Genomic DNA, 6,434 nt, shown 5'->3' on the forward strand with positions numbered 1-6,434 from the left:
GTTACCTCGGCGGACGCCGTGGTGGACGCCACGGACTGGGGCCAGCGAGTCCGCTGGGGTTAGGGCAGTATAAGACGAGCACCAGGCACGTGCGTTTCAAGTCAGAGTAAACGTGGACGGCCGTGATCCCATCCTTTCGCATCAATGTTTTTTAAACTTTATATTTATTTTTATCTCATAAAACGCTATTTTCCTTAAATACTTCCAATACAACATCTCTTCTAGCATAGCACCCTTAATAAAACTATATATTTTTAATTAAAAATAATAAAAAGTTAAAATTATTTTTTGTCCTCAATCTAATAGTCTTAAAAATATTTTTTTTCACATCTTCCAATTAAGAATATTGTAATTATTTTAATTTAAAATTATTTATTTTTAATAATATTTGATAATATGGATACATATGTAAAAAAAAATTATAAAAATAAAATATTAAAACAAGTATTTTATGAATGTGTATATATATATATATATATATATATATATGTAAATTAAAAAATATATACATACAAAATGATATTTAGAAGAGTGTTGGTGCAAAATTTTTTTTTTTCCCCTATTGTGTTCTCCCATGAATATACTCTTTTATTATTTTTGCATTTATTTGTTTCTGAACGTACAAATAAAAGAAATAAAACAAAGGGGCGGGTTTAAACTTTAAAGGATGCGTTTTGGCTTCCCGTTCTGAGGTCCGATTGTGTAGCCGCTTATGATTTCATCAGAGCGTCGGTTTTCAAGCGCCCCAGTAGACTACGGTTTGAGTTGCCCGCATGTCATGTTTTTATGCGGCCAAAGCGGACTCCGAGCATCGGTCCCGATCTCAAAAGCCCTCGATAAAATCCTAATCCCCGTCTCCAACGGTCTTCGCTCCCTCGACCTCTCTCTCCATTGGCTAAAACCCTAACAGTAACCCTAATTTTCCAATGGCTTCGACCTCCGTCCGATCAGTAAAACCGCATCGCTCTATTCTTGGCCTCAGGTCATTCGCGCGCCAAGTCGAAGACGGCCGCGCCGATCGCCGCCCTTCGCTGGCGGGTCCGCCGCCAATCCCTCCTCCTGCTCGCCGGTTCTCACCCTTCTCTAGGTCAGCGAGTCGTAATGGCAGTCTGCAGTATTTCTTTGGTTTCTGGTCGTATTCTAATGAAAAAAGTTGTCTTTTTAAAGGTTGCCGGTGGAGCGGGGATGCTGCGGCGGATCTCTTCTCCGCTTGCACAGCGCGGTGGCGGCGGCGAGGCTGACGTCGCGGCTGAGCTTTGACGTCTAGGAGTTGCCGCGCGCTCTCACAGGTATCCTCTGCCGCACCTATCCCGGACTCTAATGATGTGTGTTCTATCACTGTTTCGACTGCTCTGTGAGTAGCTCTGCTTCGAGCTCTTTGTTCTCTTATAAAAGATTCCTGCTTTCCACTTTGTTGCCAATCAATGTGGCGTTTTTTCTTTGTTTTCTCTTTTTGGATGTAGCATGGTGGTGACCTGGGTATGAATAAAATGGAGGGAGTAGATTATAGATGGTTGATAATTTGGGGTCTGAGTGCAAGGATTTCATGTATTTGTTTTTAAGCTGTTGAATTATGGGATTTGAGTGCAATAGGTGAATGTTTGGAGATGACGGTATATTAATATGTGACGTAACCTGATGCTGGTGCATGGTGGTGTAGGTAGGGTGTTAATATAGGTGGTCATTGTTGTTTGGTGGTTTGCAATTTTTGTGCATACCAATGTGCTGTTCCTTTCCTTCTGTGCCTATGAAAATTTCGCATTCCCTTGACATCAAAATTAAGCACTGAACTAACCAATTGCTAGCTAATACTACTTTAGTGGATTGTTCTGATGCTTCTCAGTTGCAGTCATACACCCAAATATGGTCTGTTGCAGCACTTTGGGAAATGATACTCCCTGACTGCACAAAAAAAAAGCTGAAAAAAACAAAAAAACTGAGAAAGAAAAAGGATCATAACAGTGTAAATAAAAATTAATACATATTGTAAAAATTCAGCAAATGAACATCCATAAATATACTCAGTAGAGTCTAAGAAAAATGATTTTTAACTCTTTATTCATTTAATTTCAGAATGTAGTAAGTTGATGTAGAATGATCTTCAAGGCTTTGAAAACCACACATATATGATTTCTTTCAAGCTTTATCATTTTCTATCAAAAGCAATAGTTCCTTCATAATGTTAATGGAAGGGAAGTAACTACCGCTTACCTACTTCTAGGTAGAAAGGAGAGAAAGAAAAGTCATATGAGATAGTTTAGAGCTCATTCTGTGGTGTGTAAACATGTAAGTTGTAGCCATCATTCTTCTTTGGAAAGTTTAGAAGGGGGAAAAAAAGTTTGACTGATTACAATTTTAGGGGCAACGGTGGGTACGGCTTGTTGGTAAAAACTTGCATGATCCAGATGAGCTTTTTTTTAATTAGTTCTCAAAATCCTCCTTAGAAGAGATATCTGATAACTACCTAGATGATGATTCCATATTGTTATGAGAAACGATATCGATGTGATAACTAAGATAGATGAGGAAAAAGGGGAAAAAGGAAAAAATACTTATGAATCAGAAGCAGAGCAGGATCCTGGTAATTTTCAATTGAAAGCAGAATGCCCACTTGTCATGAGGAAAAGATGTGGTGCAATTCAACGCAATAAAACCAGGAAAAGAGAATGAATATCTGCAGATTAGGACAAGAGAATCATGGCATGCATGGTTGGTCAAATTTTTGTTTTAGGGTTTTGAACTTCAGCTTTTGGGGATGATTAACTTGACTTGGACCAACAATTTGTATATATTTGCTTTTTGGATAGATAAACCTAGAATGATTCAAAGCAACTCAACTAAACTATGCCTTAATCCCAAACTAGATGGTGTGGACTACATGAACCCTTCTCCTTCATCTCGCTCGGTTTAGGGCCTTACATTCGGAAAGATATTGATATATTAAGTCCTCACTTACTACTTCAACCCATGTGATTTTTGGTCTACCTCTACCCCCTTTTCTTCTATATGTATCAAATCACTCTTTTGTACTAGTTTATCCTTTGGTCTATGTTGTACATGCCCCCAAACCATCTAACTAGAATGATTAAAAGCTGTGGAGCAATATTTTTTTTTTAAAGTTAAATGATGATAAAAGAAACTCATATTAAACTATATATTTGAAATATTAATTGAACATGGCTAGAAAATCAAGGTCTTAATTTAATATAAATTGTATTATTGGTTTACTCTTAATTGATGATTTTTTCACATAAATATTGTTAAATATGTTGAAACTTTTACATGTTCTTAAGATTATATCGTAACTTAGTGCATAGCTGTAGATATATGAATGCTTCAATGGTGATTAAGATTACATATTAGGTTAGATATAAACAAATTTAAATGTTCCCTAGAGTGTACAATTTCATCAGAATTAGTTCCAGGACAAATAGAAATAATTTCCTTCCCAAAAAGGTGGGTAACTAGAAATTGGGTGGGGCCAGGTTGACGGCATTCAATATCTATTGGTAGGGCTAGAAATCAGAAATGTTCTTTCTAGCTGAATATTTAGATTCTAGCATTGCCGGATATCCAGCAACATTATGCTATCACAAGTAATCAATTAGTCTTTAAGTGTACGGTGTAGATTGAATGTGGCGATTGTGATTGTTATGTGAATATGGGTCAGTTCAAGCAGATCTACTAAGAAGTTACAGTTTTCCTGCTGCCAGCATCTCTGTATTCTTTGGTTTTTCAAAAAACTATAACAGAATATGGATATTAAACCAATCTGAACATTTCTGTAATGATACTCAAGATGCTTCAAATTTCAATTAGTTATTTGTCATCTTTAGATAAATGCATCTATCAGTTCCTCTTCTAGTCTCCACCATGTACCTAGCATTTTATAATCAAATTACATGTGAAGACTATTGGACGAACTTCATTGAAAGAACATGATCTGATTTATTTCAATCTGGCTCAAGGAAGCCGAAAACTCAAGTGCTTCTCGCAAACTTATGCTTCCACTGCTTCAGTATGCCTATAAACACAATGTAAGATCTTTCTCTGGTATCTGATATGGACATAACCATGATTAAGGGCAAAGAAAAACATTAATGGGTCTCTTGTGTTTTATAAAGGATCAGAACTTTACTTATTCGCTCTATTTCTTTCATCTTGTCAGACCAACTTAAATATTTGGTTCCTGCAGTCATACGAATTTGCTAGTGCTTGAAAGGAATAACTTCAATGCTTGCCAGTTTTGCTTTCCAGAATTCTCAAGTTTGAATGTTTTTGTGACATGTCATGGATTAACTTGCTACACATGTAACACCAAAGTGAAAGGGATACTCGTTTGCTTGCATGACTAATCCAACTATTTATTGGGTTATATCCAGAATGAGTTGTACTGAAGTAAAGATGAACTTTCGAGATGTGAAACATGCGAGTCATTTTTTTTTGTTTTTGGTGAACTATCGGCTAATCGCTGTTCTCTTTTCTTTTTTTATTTCAATCTTTTGGTCGCACAAATCAATGCACTCTATTGGAATGCTGCGTAGCATTCCATGGTTAGCAGAAAATTTTGTTGTCACTATGATCTGCATATGCCTATTTTCTGGAGGAGCCCTTGTAATATAATATATAAAGACACCGTCATTGTTTTAATGTGTGCATCATGTTTCTAAGCATGCATGATCAAAACTTAATTGTGTAATTATGAAGTCATGGTCATATGCATAAAATTGAATGGCAAATTGGGGGCTTCCATCTTCACTTGTCATACAAAACATAGGAAGGACAAAGTATACGATAGCGAGTCATCCTTATCACATTCCTCCTCAAAGAATTTGAAACCATCCTATGATGCAATTCTCAGGAATAAATGTGCATTTTCAGATAAAAGAAGAGTGCTATAGAATTGTCACCAGTGACTTTCTTGGCCACTCTAATGTTTCTCAAGACCAGAAATTACAAGAGCCGTTTAATCCTTGTGGCTCTGAAAGTGTCTGTCCGGGCACATGGTCATATGCATGCGGTTACAGGATGATAGGATTCCTTCTCAGAAGGATAGTTTGTTAGGTTTGATTACTCATAGCCCTAAGCTATGCAGAGAAACAGGAAGTTCTTTGTGAAGGCAGAGAAACAGTTTGGTGAATTTTTAAAGGTTTGCAGGTGTCAGAGATAAAGGGACATGCGACTAGGAAGGAGGTTGGAGTAACTTGACCGATAATACACACTTATTAGTTAGGAAAAAACAGAGCCGCAGCTAAACAAGTTGTCAAGAGCTTGAGATTACTGATGCACTCATGATTTAAGATTACTTTGTTGTAGCTAGAATTTGGTTTTCTGCAAAGTTAAGTATTGCTAGATCTAGAATGAATTGATTAAAATAAATTTTTGAATGAAAAAGTGTTAATATTAATTTATTGCATATTCATCACTTAATAAATCATAACAATATTGTCCTTCTCCCAGATGAAAATGATGGTACGTGAAACATTTTGCTTCACCTCTTTGCTGTTCCTAAAGGTGGGTCTTTTCCTGTTTCTGCAGCATACACAGTCATGGCTTTAGGTTGAATTCTGTCTCGTCTTTTTTGTTTTAACAGAAGATATTCCTTCTTGCTTGGATATTTACCTTTGTTTTGCAAACAATTAACATGCCCTGCCTCAAGCCCTTCTTTTAATTCTTACTCAGTATACTAGAGTTGTCACTTCATGTTCTCTTCTTCTAATTCATATGTATTGTTTGTCCCATTTAGAGGTTGGTCTATCAGCGCCAAGGTGATAGCTGAAGCTGATTAACGTGGAAACATTTTTGGACATGGAAGAATTTTGTGGTAGCTCTCCGCTGCTGATTGTGTAAGCATAAAAACATTTTTACAAACCTTTGAAAACATAAAAACATCAAATGTTACCTAATTCTTCAGTTCGGGTGATCAAACAGAAAAAAGAATTTATGTCTTACAGGCATGCATGCCACCAGCGCGCTTATTATATGGCATTTTTTCGTTGCATATATATTTTCCCCCTGGATGCATTTATTTTATTTTATTTTATTTTTTATGATCCAATGTGTCACATTTCCATCAACTTACTGTAGGACGTTGGAGTCTATAGCAGACCAACCTCTTCTCTAATAAGAGTGAAGGGGAGAGAAACTTAGGCCAATTATCATTCTCCATCTGGATGATAAAGTGATTGAAATTATATAAGCTAATATAAAAGATACACAAATTAGCCTTTGGACAAAATTATTAAAAATGTGGTGAATCCGATGTCTCGGAGGGATATATAATTTTTTGTGTCACCACCAGCAAAACTTATATTCTTATAGGCCGCTAGTAATCCAAATCTCCCCACCAAGAAGAAATGGAAGTTTGTCATCTTGATTTTAAGATTGGAATCCTCACAACAAAATTACTTCATCTCATGATCATGTAATAAGCT

General features: G+C 36.3%; 1 long non-coding RNA gene across 1 annotated transcript; it reads left to right on the forward strand.

Moving 5' to 3' along the window:
- Positions 1 to 1,163: 1,163 nt before the first annotated feature.
- Positions 1,164 to 6,005, forward strand: LOC103716552. Its single transcript, XR_005509171.1, has 3 exons — positions 1,164 to 1,354; positions 5,461 to 5,514; positions 5,747 to 6,005. It is a non-coding gene; the product is annotated as an uncharacterized LOC103716552 (long non-coding RNA).
- The last annotated feature ends 429 nt before the right edge of the window (positions 6,006 to 6,434 follow it).

This window comes from Phoenix dactylifera, chromosome 2, assembly GCF_009389715.1.
Source record: "Phoenix dactylifera cultivar Barhee BC4 chromosome 2, palm_55x_up_171113_PBpolish2nd_filt_p, whole genome shotgun sequence".
Taxonomy (NCBI): domain Eukaryota; kingdom Viridiplantae; phylum Streptophyta; class Magnoliopsida; order Arecales; family Arecaceae; genus Phoenix; species Phoenix dactylifera.